We start from the raw sequence: 13,964 nt of genomic DNA on the forward strand, positions 1-13,964 counted from the left end.
CTACTCTAGCTAATTGCTCCCACTTTCAATATGTATCTAGATTGAGACTCAGAGTCAACTAGATCGGTGGAAAAGCTTGCATCAACGTAACTCTTTACGACGAACTCTTTATCACCTCCATAACCGAGAGATATTTCCTTAGTCCTTGAAGGATAATTTTGACCGTTGTCTAGTGATCTACTCCTGTATCAGTATTGTACCCCCTTGCCAAACTCATGGCAAGGTACACAATAGGTCTGGTATATAGCATGGCATATCATATAGAACCTATGGCTGAGGCATAGGGAATGACTTTCATTCTCTCTCTATCTTCTGCTGTGGTCGGGCTTTGAGTCTTACTCAACTTCACACCTTGCTAAACAGGTAAGAACCCTTTCTTTCACTGATTCATTTTGAACTCCTTAAAAATCTTGTCAAGGTATGTGCTTTGTGAAAGTCCTATCAAGCGTATTGATCTATCTCTATAGATCTTGATGCTCAATATATAAGTAGCTTCACCGAGGTTTCTATCGAAAAAATATTATACAAGTATCCTTTTATGCTATCCAGAAATTCTATGTCATTCCTGATCAACAATATGTCATCCACATATAATATCAGAAATGCTACAGAGCTCCCACTCACTTTCTTGTAAACACAGGCGTCACCATAAGTCTGTATAAAACCATATGCTTTGATCACCTTATCAAAGCATATATTCCAACTTCCGAGATACTTGCACCAGTCCATAGATGGATTGCTGGAGCTTGCACACTTTGTTAGCACCTTTATGATCGACAAAACCTTCTGGTTGCATCATATACAACTCTTCTTTAAGAAATCCATTAAGGAATGCAGTTTTGACATCCATTTGCCAAATTTCATAATCATATAAATGTGGCAATTGCTAACATGATTTGGAAAGACTTAAGCATCGCTACGGGTGAGAAGGTCTCATCATAGTCAAACTCCTTGAACTTGTTGAAAACCTTTTGCAACAAGTCGAGCTTTGTAGACAGTAACATTACCGTCAGCGTCAGTCTTCTTCTTGAAGATCCATTTATTCTCTATGGCTTGCTGATCATCAGGCAAGTCAACCAAAGTCCACACGTCATTCTCATCCATGGATCCCATCTCAGATTTCATGGCCTCAAGCCATTTCGCGGAATCTGGGCTCATCATTGCTTCCTCATAGTTCATAGGTTCATCATGGTCTAGTAACATGACTTCCGGAACAGGATTACTGTACCACTCTGGTGCGGACCATACTCTGGTTGACCTACGAGGTTCGGTAGTAACTTGATCTGAAGTTTCATGATCATCATCATTAGCTTCCTCACTAATTGGTGCAGGAATCACCAGAACTGATTTCTGTGATGAACTACTTTCCAATTCGGGAGAAGGTACAATTACCTCATCAAGTTCTACTTTCCTCCCACTAACTTATTTTGAGAGAAACTCCTTCTCTAGAAAGGATCCATTCTTAGCAACGAATATCTTGCCTTCAGATCTGTGATAGAAGGTGTACCCAACAGTTTCCTTTGGGTATCCTATGAAGACACATTTCTCCGATTTGGGTTCGAGCTTATCAGGTTGAAGCTTTTTCACATAAGCATCGCAGCCCCAAACTTTAAGAAATGACAGCTTAGGTTTCTTTCCAAACCATAGTTCATACAGTGTCATCTCAACGGATTTAGATGGTGCCCTATTTATTGTGAATGCAGTTGTCTCTAATGCATAACCCCAAAACGATAGTGGTAAATCGGTAAGAGACATCATAGATCGCACCGTATCTAATAAAGTACGGTTACGACATTCGGATACACCATTACGTTGTGGTGTTCCAGGTGGCATAAATTGTGAAACTATTCCACATTGTTTCAAATGAAGACCAAACTCGTAACTCAAGTATTCACCTCCAAGATCAGATCGTAGAAACTTTATTTTCTTGTTACGATGATTTTCCACTTCACTCTGAAAATCTTTGAACTTTTCAAACGTTTCAGACTTATGTTTCATTAAGTAGATATACCCATATCTGCTTAAATCATCTATGAAGGTTAGAAAATAACGATACCCACCGCGAGCCTCAATACTCATCGGACCGCATACATCAGTATGTATTATTTCCAATAAGTCAGTGGCCCGCTCCATTGTTCCGGAGAACGGAGTCTTAGTCATCTTGTCCATGAGGCATGGTTCGCAAGAATCAAGTGATTCTAAAAGCCCATCAACATGGAGTTTCTTCATGCGCTTTACACCAATATGACCTAAACGGCAGTGCCACAAATAAGTTGCACTATCATTATTAACTTTGCATCTTTTGGCTTCAATATTATGAATATGTGTATCACTACGATCGAGATTTAATAAACCATTTACATTGGGTGTATGACCATAGAAGGTTTTATTCATATAAACAGAACAACAATTATTCTCTGACTTAAATGAATAACCGTATTGCAATAAACAAGATCCAGATATGATGTTCATGCTCAACACTGGCACCAAATAACAATTATTTAGGTCTAAAACTAATCCCGATGGGGGATGTAGAGGTAGCGTACCGACGGTGATCACATCGACTTTGGAACCATTTCCCACGTGCATCGTCACCTCCTCCTTAGCCAATCTTCGTTTAATCTGTAGCCCCTGTTTTGAGTAGCAAATATGAGCAACAAAACCAGTATCAAATACCCATAGGGTACTACGAGCATTAGTAAGGTACACATCAATAATATGTATATCAAATATACCTTTCACTTTGCCATCCTTCTTATCCGCCAAATACTTGGGGTGGTTCCGCTTCCAGTGACCAGTCCCTTTGAAGTAGAAGCACTCAGTTTCAAGCTTAGGTCCAGACTTGGGCTTCTTCCCTTGAGCAGCAACTTGCTTGTTGTTCTTCTTGAAGCTCCCCTTCTTCCCTTTGCCCTTTTTCTTGAAACTAGTGGTCTTGTTAACCATCAACACTTGATGCTCCTTCTTGATTTCTACCTCCGCAGCTTTTAGCATTGCGAAGAGCTCGGGAGTTGTCTTTCGAATCCCTTGCATATTATAGTTCATCATGAAGCCTTTATAGCTTGGTGGCACTGATTGAAGAACTCTGTCAATGACACTATCATCAGGAAGATTAACTCCCAGCTGAGTCAAGTGGGTGTGGTAACCAGACATTCTGAGTATGTGTTCACTGACATAACTATTCTCCACAATTTTGCAGCTGTAGAACTTGTTGGAGACTTCATATCTCTCAACTCGGGCATTTTCTTGAAATATTAACTTCAACTCCTGGAATATCTCATATGCTCCATGACGTTTAAAATGTCTTTGAAGTCCCGATTCTAAGCCGTAAAGCATGGCACACTGAACTATCGAGTAGTCATCAGCTTTGCTCTTCCAGATGTTCATAACGTCCAGAGTCGCTCCTGCAGCGGGTGTTGCACCTAGCGGTGCTTCCAGGACGTAATTCTTCTATGCAGCAATGAGGATAATCCTCAAGTTACGGACCCAGTCCGTGTAGTTGCTACCATCATCTTTCAACTTAGATTTCTCTAGGAACGCATTAAAATTCATGGGAACGGTAGCACGGGCCATTGATCTACAACAACATAGATATGCAAAAACTATCAGGTACTAAGTTGATCATAAATTAAAGTTCAATTAATCATATTACTAAAGAACTCCCACTTAGATAGACATCCCTCTAGTCATCTAAATGATCACTGATCCATATCAACTAAACCATGTCTGATCATCACGTGAGATGGAGTAGTTTTCAATGGTGAACATCATTATGTTGATCGTATCTACTATATGATTCATGTTCGACCTTTCGGTCTCAGTGTTCCGAGGCCATATCTGCATATGCTAGGCTCGTAAAGTTTAACCCGAGAATTCTGCACATGCAAAACTGGCTTGCACCCGCTGTTTGTGAACGTAGAGCTTATCACACCCGATCATCACGTGGTGTCTCGCCACAACGAACTTTAGCAACGGTGCATACTCAGGGAGAACACTTGTACCTTGAAATTTAGTGAGGGGTCATCTTATAATGCTATAGCCGTACTAAGCAAAAGAAGATGCATAAAGGATAAACATCACATGCAATCAAAATACGTGACATGATATGGCCATCATCATCTTGTGCCTTTCATCTCCATCTCCAAAGCACAGTCATGGTCTCCGTCATCACCGGCTTGACACCTTGATCTTCATCATACCGTTGTTGTCGTCTCGCCAACTATTGCTTCTACGACTATCGCTGCCACTTAGTGATAAAGTAAAGCAATTAAATGGCGATTGCATTTCATACAATAAAGCGACAACCATATGGATCCTGCCAGTTGCTGATAACTTTTACAAAACATGATCATCCACTACAAAAAAAGGACACATCCGTGACATTTTGGGCCGAACGAATTTTTTTGTCATACATATGACACTTCTATGATGATAATTGTGACAAAACCCGGTATCATCATAGATGTGGTGGGATCCTACTTCTATGACAAAAAATGGGCTTTTCATCCTGGGCGGGCCGGAGACACAGCTGCATGACATTCTTTGGGCCGTCCATGACGGAAAAAACCGTGGTAGAAGCGAGGGGGAGGAAAATTCGGGGAGTTCCCGGTTACGGTGGGAGGCCGGGGGCCGAGCGATGAGCGTTTCTCTCATACACGTATGTGCGTGTGTGCGAGGCGTTGGCTCTAACTGAACCCGAGCGAGGCATTGGGCTCTAACTGAACCCGAGCGATTGCACTGCAGGCTACGCGTTACTGAACCAGATCGATCGATCGATGGCTGTTAAGTGAACCCGATCGAGCGATTCCTTGGCTACTGCTGCTAACTGAAGCCGATCGATGGGATGAACAGTGAGCGTTGCGGGGGGGTTTGGATGAACAGTGAGCGGTGGCGTTGCCTCTGGATGAACAGGACCCCGTCGTGTGGTGGAGGGCTGGATGAACAGTAGACGGTGGAGGGGTGCCCGTGGAGGGGTGGATGAACAGGACCCCGTGGTGTGGAGGGCAGGATGAACAGTAGACGGTGGAGGGGTGCCCGTGGAGGGGTGGTTGAACAGGACCCCGTGGTGTGGAGGGCTGGATGAACAGTAGACGGTGGAGGGGTGGTTGAACAGTAGCCGGTGGAGTAGCGCGCGGTGGAGGCTAGATGAACAAGAGCCCGTGGAGGCTGGAGGAGGTCGACAGTGGATGAACAGTAGCTCGTGGAGGCTGGAGGGGGTCGACGGTGGAGATGAACAGTATCCCATGGAGTCCTGTTTTGCGGTACGCCACACCCCTCCCGATGAACAGGACCCCCGTTTCGACCGTAGCGCTCCAACACAAGTCCGTTTCCTCTGTTTTGCGGTACGGCACACCCCTCCCGATCAACAGGACCCCTGTTTCGACCGTAGGAGGTCCGTTTCCTCCGTTTTGCGGTACGCCACACCCCTCCTGATCAACAGGACCCCCGTTTCGACCGTAGGAGGTCCGTTTCCTCTTTTTTGCGGTACGCCACACCCCTCCCGATCAACAGGACCCCCGTTTCGATCGTAGGAGGTCCGTTTCCTCCGTTGTGCGGTAGGCCAGGCCTCGTTTCCATCGCCTCTTCCGTCCAAGCCCTCCCGATGAACATGACCACGCATTCCATTCTGACCCATGAACACAATGACGACGTCGTTTCTCCGTTCCGTCCCAGCCATGTACACGAGCCCTCGCCGTATGTATGCGCGAGTAGGCGTTCGAGACCCCGACCGTATGTACACATACGTGGCCGTATTTTATTTCTTGCACCCTAGCCGCTGTACGTACGTGTACATGCTATGTGCGCGCCTCTACTACGACACGTGCGCGCCTCTACATCCACCAGTATATATGTACGTACACATTCGCGACCAGAATGACAACGCTACGTACGCTTCGACCAGGTGGGTCCCGACTGTCAGGCACTTCCTTGCGTGCGAAGGTGTAGCTGGTGGGTCCCAGCAGTCAGGGGGAAACTTTTTTTCGCGAAATACGGTGGCCCGTCCGGTGGGTCCCTACTGTCAGGTGGAGGAAACATTATTTTCCGTGTAATAAGGAGGCACTTCCTTGCTGCGGCCGTGGACCCAGCAGTCAGCCTCTCCACGTACAATCCACGTCCGATGGAAGTCGTTCCTTGACCATGTTAACCACGCCGCGCCGAGAGCACCAGGGCAGTGGACGACGGCGAGGCCTAGGAAGGGGACGACGCGGAGCCGGGGAAGACGCAGCAGTGGAAGCCCACGCAGAGAGGAGTACGAGGGTTCACTGGTTCGGCTGCGGTGTGAGGCTGCCGTCGCAGCAGAATAACAGGGGTGTGGGTGAGTAGAGGGATGGCCTGGCCAGCGGTGGGAGTAGTACGGGGCGGTGAGGCCTCCGTGGCATCACAGCCGGCCACGGGAGGCAGGAGCATGCGGCACGACCGGCGCTGCTTTGGGCGGCTAGAGCAAGAAGACCAGAGGTTGAAGAAGCACTACGGCCGTTGGATGCACATCGTACGGTCACTGGAGCTAGAATCATTCATATTGACTAAAGTTGACAAAGGCCCCCATCCCAGTCAACTTAGTAGGCCCACAAGTCATCCTCCCACCATGGTGGGTCCCACCTAGCAGGGGGAGTATTCATTTTTTTGTGCATAATAAGGAGGCACTTCCGGTGGGTCCGAGCTGACAGCGGGGGGAACGTTTTTTTCGTGAAATACGCTGGCCCGTCCGGTGGGTCCGAGCAGTCAGGGGGGCAACGTTTTTTCGTGAAATAAGGTGGCTCGTCCGGTGGGTCCCTTCTGTATGGTGGAGGAATAATTATTTTGCGCGTAATAAGGAGGCACTTCCTTGCGGCCGCCTGGACCCAGCTGTCAGCCTCTCCACATACAGTACTCTTCCGATGGAAGTCGGTCGTTGACCATGTTGACCACGCCGCGCCGAGAGCACCAGGGAGGTGGTCTGGACGACGTCGAGGCCTAGGAAGGGGACGACGCGGAGCCGGGGAAGACGCAGCAGCGGAAGCCCGCGCGAAGAGGAGTATGAGGGTTCACTGGTTCGGCTGTGGTGTGAGGCTGTCGTCGCCGCAGAATAACAGGGGGTGTGGGTGAGTGGAGGGATGGCCTGGCCAGCGGTGGGAGTAGTATGGGGGCGGTGAGGCCTCTGCGGCAGCACAGCCGGCCACGGGAGGCAGGAGCAGGCGGCACGACCGGCGCTGCTTTGGGAGGCTGGACCAAGAAGACCAGAGGTTGAGGAAGCACTACGACCGTTGGATGGATATCGTACGGTCACTGAAGCTAGAAACGTTTATTATTAACTAAGTTGACAAAGCCCTTGGTACGCTCCAACTTAGTAGGCCCACAGGTCAGCCTCCGAAACGGTGCGCCCCAGATGTCAGGGGGAGGAATCATTTTTTGGGCGGCCGAAGCTAAGAATATCCGAAATTGAAGAAGAAGCACGACATCCGTTGGATAGACATCCAACGGCCACTGCTGCTAGAACCGTGTGTTGACTATAATAAGTTGGCAAAGCCTTGCATACGCGTCAACTTATTTTTTTAGGGGACGCGTCACTTAGTAGGCCCACAAGTGTGTGGCAGATAACTTATAGCCCATTTACGTTTTGTAAGAAAGTACAGACCATTTTGGAATTCTAATGGAATTTACAACAGCCCATTTACAGTTTGTTAAAAGTACAGCCCATTTTCTAGCTAGGACAATGATTAATAATTTCAACCAACCGTTGAAGACAAAATTCAATAAAATTTCCCACATTTTGATGGGCTCCGAAATATTTTTATCCCGAAATTTCTAGTCAGATTAAATATAAATTTGTATTACGTAAAAATCTAATGAAACATTGCGCGCGCAAGAATGAAAATTTAAGATTTTCAAAATCCATAAATAATATTTTATAAACTAATTTCGTGTTTGGTGCATTTTTTTATAGTTACTACCCAGTTTTTATAATTACATCCCATTTATTATTTTTAAAGCCCATTTTCCTGTTAAGCCTAATGCATCCCTCCTAGGAAAGATTTGCAGCCCAGCGGGTATTCCTCAAAAAGACGTATAGCTGGGCTAGCCATTTTCATCTTGAAAAAATTAGTATCTGGGTTGGATATCTGGCCTGGGCTAGACGGGCCACAGCCCGCCCAGTTAATACCCTGCTCTCCTCAATACTGCTCAAGCTGCTTGGTCCCAGCTGTCGGCCGCACCTTGTGCAATTCTCTCGTTCATATTGACTACATAGGTTGACAATGGTGTGGGACCGTGATGTCAGGAAACCAGGAGAAAGCAAAAAAATATAGTTGTACATAATAATGAGGCACTTGCATACATATGGCTATGGCCCTAGTGGGTCCCTAGTGTCATCCAGTCAAAATAAAGTCATCTCCTGAATCCTCATGTTCATTGACGATGTTAACAATGCTCGGCGCCACGGCGAGTGCAACAACTTGAAGGACAACGGAGAGGGCCTCGCGGGCCCTACGGATGGTCTGATACAGCGCCCGCTACTCATTCAGGAAGCCAGGATCATCGGACACCTATGAGCACCTTCGAGAAACTGAGACGGCATGAAACGGTAAGGCCGCGCTTGGGAGCTCTGGTTTATTTCAAACCTGTATTAACATACAAGTGTAATTTACTCGTCATCGAAAACAACGCGTAAAATACAGGCGTAATGAAACCGAGGGCCCGAGGTCTGTAAGTAAAACCGGCGGGTTACGCGTGTAATTTGAGAGACCAGTGTATATTTTACGAGCACTGCTATATGGACGACATTACCAGACGATACATGAACGACGTGCATATCATGCCATCCATGGGCAAGGCTGAAACAGCAGCTAACGGCTGGATTAGCAATCGTCCGAGTGTCGTTCAGTGTTTTTATCGTGTGTCAAGTACTTCCAATATTTTACTAGTCGAAATCGACCAACCAAGCGCCTTCGCCCGAGACCATCTGCTTTAATTTACAAGCGTCAGTTTTATAAGCGGTTTTGGTTGGAAAACGATGATCCAATCATGGCCTAATATCATGAGTTGGTCGGAAGATCATATGGTTTCACGTCTAACCAACCCGACTTGTCCCATAGGCTATGAATGAAACATCAGATGATGAACTTCTTAAGCACAGAAACAACAGAAGAGGATGATCTTCTTAACAAGCAAATCACTGGCATTAGATCGACATGCAAAAAAATACGAAGCATTATTCTCAGGAGGCACGGTGAACAGCTCGTGATGCCGCATGCCACAACATTCCAAGCTCAACTTTGCAATCAAACACAAGGCCTGGCATTACATAGACAATATTTAGAACAAACTCTTAACACAGGAATATCTCAGCAGAGTAACTATCTACTTCTAAACTGAACACATGAATAGGAAAAAACACTCGACGCTTCTGGCTAACATCAATGAGCAAATTTTGACAAGGTTTTCCAATTCCAATATATTAAACTAACGTATTCTTGCTAACATCAATGATTAAACTTTGACAAGCTTTTCCCATTCAAAATATGTAATGCCTATGATCATGGAGTCCTGTTGCTTCTTGCTAACATCAATGATTAAAATTTGACAAGCTTTTCCCATTCAAAATATGTAATGCTTATGATCGTGGAGTCCTGTCGCTTCTTGCTAACATCAATGATTAAACTTTGACAAGCTTTTCCCATTCAAAATATGTAATGCCTATGATCGTGGAGGCACTCCACGTGTTGTTAAATTGCCAATGGTCTCTGCAGACTAGTCATGTCACCGGTGTTTAATAATACTCTGTAAAGCTTCTCGGTCATTCCTTTTGTAATGTAGCGCAAACAGTGACTGCTTCTTTCTGCAAAGTGGAACGACCAACTGGACCCAGTAATGCAGCAGTTTGCCTTGGACACATTGGCTCCTTTTGTGCAGTTGAACTAAAATTGAAGTCGGAATAAAACCGAGCTTTAATTTTGATATGCCTATAAGCAACAAAAGGTATAAGGGAAACAATTACTGAGAAATAACGGTTGATGACTTGTACTTCCAGAAGAAAAACATCTACTGATCTACCTTATCTTAATGGGAAACAAAGTAGGAGAGTAGCAATTCTCAATCAGTGTGATTCATTCATATTAACTGAGACATTATCTTAACAATGCCTTGTTTCAAGATGTATAAAGAACGAAAAAGCAGAAAAGTATCATTCCTAAAACAATGCGAATGATTCATTTTAACAGAGACATTATCTTAACAATACCTTGGTTAAACATGTAGAAAGAACTACAAAGCAGGATAGTACCATTTGTAAAACACTGTAAGTCTGTAACTGATATATAATAACAGAGACATTATCTAAACAATACATTTCTTAAACATGTACTCCGGCCGATCCCTAACAGAAATGGTACTCCTGCCGATCCCTAACAAGTGTTTGCAGTTTTGAACTAAGATTCAGTAGTTAATTCGGAGGAAGGTCGGTACTGACCATTCAAGACCAAGATTTGAAACAACTTGTGAGGAAGATCTCACAGAGATCTCAACACATATATGGAAATCTGGTCTCATTTTGTGCAGTTCCACCAAAATTAAGCAAAACAAAATGTCGCAATAGCAACAAGTTGAAAAGATATCCCTGTTTTAACAGAGGCAAAAAAGGAATCAATTACTAGCCAATAAAGGAGGATGAAACATGCGGACACAAAAATGGTAATCCAGCCAATCCCTAACAAGTGTTGCAGTTTTGAAATAAGATTTAGTGGTTAATTCTGAGAGTGGCATCAATTACTGGCTTATAAAGGGGGTGATGCTGAATTTGTTGTAACAAAGCAACAAGCATCATGTCTGGGTTGGTCCCATTTTTGTTCACTACTTAATGGGAAAAGACAGCAATACAATAGCTTCAATTCAACATTTATTTAAAACAGTACCAATACAAGTAGCACGACATCTCAAAGCACACTGCACAATCATGTGGATGAAGGCCTGTACTGACCTTTCATGAGACAACAATGATAAAATACGAATCTGCCAACACGAATAGGAAATCCAATCTCGTTTTGTGCAGTTGCACTGAAATCAAGCAAAGTGTTTCGCGTAGTGAAGCAAAATGTCGCAATAGCAACAAGTTGAATAGATATCCCTGTTTAAACAGAGGCAAAAAAGGAATCAATTACTGGCTAATAAAGGAGGATGAAACATGCGGCCACAAAAATGGTAATCCCGCCAATCCCTAACAAGTGTTGCAGTTTTGAAATAAGATTCAGTAGTTAATTCTGAGAGTGGCATCAATTACTTGCTTATAAAGGGGGTGATGCTGAATTTGTTGTAACAAAGCAACAAGCATCATGTCTGGGTTGGTCCCATTTTTGTTCACTACTTAATGGGAAAAGACAGCAATACAATAGCTTCAATTCATCATTTATTTAAAACAGTACCAATACAAGTACCACAACATCTCAAAGCACACTGCACAATCATGTGGATGAAGGCCTGTACTGACCTTTCATGAGACGACCAAGATAAAATACGAATCTACCAACACGAATAGGAAACCCAATCAAGTTTTGTGCAGTTGCACTGAAATCAAGCAAAGTTGCCGGTGTGACATTTAAGTTTTCTATAGCAACAAGTTGAATAGATATCCCTGTTTTAAGAGGCCAAAAATAAAACAATTACTGGCCAATAAAGGAGGATGAAACATGCGGCCACAAAAAGAAGCATCTACCTTATCTTGATGGAAAACAAAGTATAGGACAGTAGCATTTCTAAAACGGTTGCATTGATTCATATTAACTCTTAAAACAGATCAGTAGTTAATTCTGAGAGTGGCATCAATTACTGGCTTATAAAGGGGGTGATGCTGAATTTGTTGTAACAAAGCAATAAGCATCATGTCTGGGTTGGTCCCATTTTTGTTCACTACTTAATGGGAAAAGACAGCAATACAATAGCTTCAATTCATCATTTATTTAAAACGGTTGCATTGATTCATATTAATAGAGACATTCTCTTGAAACAACATTCGTTAAAAATGTAATTTACTTTTAACAGTGGCATTGCTTCAATTTTCCAGCGGCATTCTTAGATTAACAATAGCAAAATAGTTGCATGGGACATGCCAGCACCATGTGCGTCCACACGTATAAATGGGTGATGCAGAGTATGTAGCCAAGCAACATATATGCGCTGGTCCCATATTTGTTCTCTTTGAACCTTCTTCCTATGTGAGGGCAGCAAATCTAGTCGTGCACAAACTACCCGACCCCCCAGTTTCTTTCCCTTTTCAACAAAGAGATCAGTTCCTTACAGATGTGTGTACTGGGTTACCCCCTTTTTCCCTTTTCGACCTACAAAGCGGCTGGATAGCCAGTCTATACTACTTTCCGCCCCTCCTTTCCTCATTGAACCATGTCCTAGATTCTTGCTCCAGCCCACCGCACCCTTCTTTCCTCTTTGAACCAAGACCTAGATTCGACTACAGATCAAAAAAGATCCACATGCAGCTAGAGCAACGACGGTTTCAAAGAAACTTATACCTTAGGGTCGTCGGGATGTGGCAAGGCGTGCAGCGGGAGGCCGGATCTGCCCACACTACGTACGGCAGCGAGGAAGAAGGGGTCGGTTGCCCTCCCGCACAGGCGATGGGTGAAAGAGAACAGCGCAGCCAGTAGTGGATTGCCTCCCTCGCCGAAGTCGATAGAGTGAACGCTGCACCTCCTCCCCTTCCCGGTGCGACGGGATACGAACGCCTCCTTCACCAGCTGTGAGGGGGGAGAGAGACAAGAGGCCAACGCAATCTTGTTTAGATCTGGTGAAGAGAGGGCGAGAGACTGTGAATATAGAAAACCCTAGCAAATGAATGCTGAGCCTCCAGCGTGTAACATATATGTAGTGCGGCGAGCGTGTGGAGAGTGCAAACCCTAGCGAACAAGCGCTCAGGCTCACGCTTATATATCTCCATCTCCAATCATATTTGTCCAACTGGCACATTATTTACGTTGTTAATTATATATGCAACCATATTAACGTACATGATCTCTTGTTTGCGCACGTCCGAACCGCTGCCACGGCCGGTCCTGACCAACCCGAACCCTCTTCATCACCCGCGCGTCCTTCCCGCCCGAAACGGTCAGTGCCGCATTCATGCCCAGCCAGAGCGGACGCGACCTCTCACTGGCGCCGGCATTGAAGCGGCGCACCGGCCGAGAGAGCGTCGCCTGCGCCGCTTTCGGGTGCACGTGGCTGCTCCGCGTTCAAAGGTCGCAATAGCCGGCTACAACATGCATGTAAAAAGTTCTTGGGAGTCTGTGCTACAGCTAGCTGTCCTCCCCCAACTCGTCAATCTCTTCCAGTGGTGCTAGTACTCCACGGCGCGATCCATCGACAAGCAGGCGGGAAAGTTATGGTATACTACTCGGTTTGCGATGAATGGCATGTCGAGCGACCGTGTGAGACACGAACACGACAGACGTGATTTAAACGTTGGTTTTGCTCGATGGCACGATCCAACAAAACGAAACGTTGGTTTCTCTCCATTTCCATTTGTTCTCCGGAAAAACGGAAACTTTTCCACTCCATTTTCATTCCTATTCCAAGGTTGCTCTGTTACAACATTCCATCAAATACAAAGGAAAACTAACACGCATGCTGATGCATCTCAATGATTCATAGATCATAGCCAATATTTACTTCACAACTAAAGAAAAAAGTTGTGAGAGCGTGTATGAAAGAAAAACTACTGATGGGGTCACTACGACTTAAACCCTAAACCCTAAACATGATTTAATTTCCTGGCCAGGTAGAACCTGTCGAAGGAAAGACGGCTGGCACCCTCAGATCATACGATGCTTTTGTGCAGTTCCACTAAAATCGACCTGAGCATCCCTGATGGCAAAGATATTGAAGAAGTGTGATTAGAATAATAGTACTGGCACTAGTTCATGAGACATAAACTCATCACAAGTAGAAGCCAGTAGAAGTAGAGAAAGATTGACATGGAGATGGAGCTA

The sequence above is a fragment of the Triticum urartu genome, chromosome 2A (genome assembly GCF_056163025.1).
Source record: "Triticum urartu cultivar PI428250 chromosome 2A, HENAU_Tu73, whole genome shotgun sequence".
NCBI lineage: Eukaryota > Viridiplantae > Streptophyta > Magnoliopsida > Poales > Poaceae > Triticum > Triticum urartu.